This window comes from Mustela putorius, unplaced genomic scaffold (genome assembly GCF_011764305.1).
Source record: "Mustela putorius furo isolate JIRA1106 unplaced genomic scaffold, ASM1176430v1.1 tig00003853_pilon_pilon_pilon, whole genome shotgun sequence".
NCBI classification, from domain to species: domain Eukaryota; kingdom Metazoa; phylum Chordata; class Mammalia; order Carnivora; family Mustelidae; genus Mustela; species Mustela putorius.
Window position 1 is genome coordinate 8,466,845 of NW_025422005.1, and position 2,285 is coordinate 8,469,129.

Here is a 2,285-nt window from a genome sequence, read left to right on the forward strand (position 1 = left end):
AAACAACAACAACAACTTTCTTTACAATTTCTAATCAAGAGTAAACCAAGGGGCACGTGGGTGGTGCGGATGGTTAAGCACCTGATGACTCTTGGTTTCGGCTCAGGTCATGATCTTAGGGTCATGAGATGGAGTCCCACGTTGGGCTCCGCACGCAGCGTGGAGTCCGCTTGGGATTCTCCTTCCCCTTTGCCCCGCTCCCTGCTTGTGCTCCTTCTCTCTCTCAAATAAGTAAATCTTAAAAAAAAAAAAAAAAAAAAAAAAAAAAGAGTAAACCAAGGAGGGGCCTGGCTGGCTCAATTGGTAGAGGATCTGACTCTTGATCTCAGGGTCATGAATTTGAGCCCCATGTTAGAGATAGAGATTACTTAATAGAAGTTTTTAAAAGAAGTGTTGAAAAAAGAGTAAACAACCAGTCTCATTTTAGGACAAAATTACTTTATTTTCCCTTAAAAAAAAATGTATTCTCATCCCTCATTCTTTTCTTAACAAAACGGGCATCTTTCCATGCACACAGAGTTGTTTCCCTCACTATTTTCAGTAGTCTTAATTATATCCTTAAAGGTTAGAAACCTTAATTTCAAGTGGAAACTAAGGGGCCAGCAATTTTGAGCTGTTACACCAGAATCTCATTTGGAAAAGACTTAGAGAGCCAGTGAATTGGACCCAATTTCTTATTTAAGCAAGCAAAATTTCAAAGTTTTAAGTTACCAAAGATTTTGGAAGCTCTTTAGAAGTTTACTTACAGGGGAACCTGGCTGGCTCAGCTGGTGGAGCGAGCGACTCTTGATCTCAGGGTTGTGAGTCCAAGCCTTGCATTTACTTTAGAGACTACTTAAAAATAAAATCTTTAAAAAAAAAAAAAAAACCCACACACAACAATTTACCTCTAAATCTTTTTATCTATTCAACCTACTTCTTCCCAACAATTACACATGGAAACTTCATGAGACAGACAAAATCAACTATCATTTTCTTTAAACATTTTAAAAAATATTTTATTTATTTATTTGACAGAGAGAGATCACAAGTAGGCAGAGAGGCAGGCAGAGAGACAGGGGGAAGAAGGCTCCCTGATGAGCAGAGATTTTCCCCATATGGGGCTTGGTCCCAGGACCCTGAGACAAAGGCAGAGGCTTAACCCATTGAGCCACCCAGGCGCTCCTCATATTTATTGTAAACCACAATATCACAGTGAGCCACTTTTATGCATTTTTAGATGTTTTAGTAGCCATATTCTAAATAGTGGAAAAGAAACAGGTGAACTTAATTTTAGTAATAGATTTTAACTCGATGTATCCCAAATATTTTTACCTTAACACATAATCAATATGAAAATATGGATGAGGGGCACCTGGGTGGCTCAGTGGGTTGGGGCCTCTGCCTTCAGCTCAGGTCATGATCCCAGGCTTCTGGGATCCAGCCGGGCATCGGGCTCTCTGCTCCAGCGGAGAGCCTGCTTCCTCCTCTCTCTCTGCCTGACTCTCTACCTACCTTGATCTCTGTCTGTCAAATAAATAAATAAAATATTTAAAAAAATATATGGATGAAATCGTTTGCATTTTTTAGGCTTATTTATTTATTTGGGTAATCTATACACCCAATGCGGGCCTCAAACGCATGACCCCTAGGATCAATGGTCCCATACTCTTCCGCAGACTGCGCCAGGTGCCCCCCCCTCCCGGCCACCTTTTTTCGTACTAAGTCTGCATGCAGCACATCTCAATTGGCAGTGGTCACCTTTCAGGGGCTCCATTGCCACACGCGGCTGGTAGCTGTCTTATTGGCAAGCACTGGCTTCACGCCTTCCCTGCTGTGCTGAGGCCACCAGGCCACCTCTTTACTGTTGTGTCCTAGTGCCTGGCACATAATGAGGCCCAGTGAGCTGCCATATGTGAGCTGGGGAAGTCTGTCCGCTGAGCCTCCACGAACTGCCGTGAGGGTTAAATAAAATGATGTACGTTAGGTACCCTGCCTGTTCGGTGACTGTGGCTGTTCTTGCTTCCTCAAAGTCAACTGAAGGGCAGCAGGCCCAAGTTTGCTTCCTGTCTTCCTCTTGAGAGTTCTCCTGGAAAATTACAGAGCGCAGGCTGGGATTACAGAGCTGGCAGGGGCCTTGGGGTCAGGCTCCCGGGCAATAAACGAGAAAGCGGGAACCTCGGATCCACGCCCTTGTTTTCGCGGTCCCCTAGACAGCTCGAGGCCCCGCCCACCCCGCCCTGACGGGCGCCCGGCGGAACTACAGCCCCCATGATGCAGCGGGAGTCTCCAGGCCTAAGTCATGG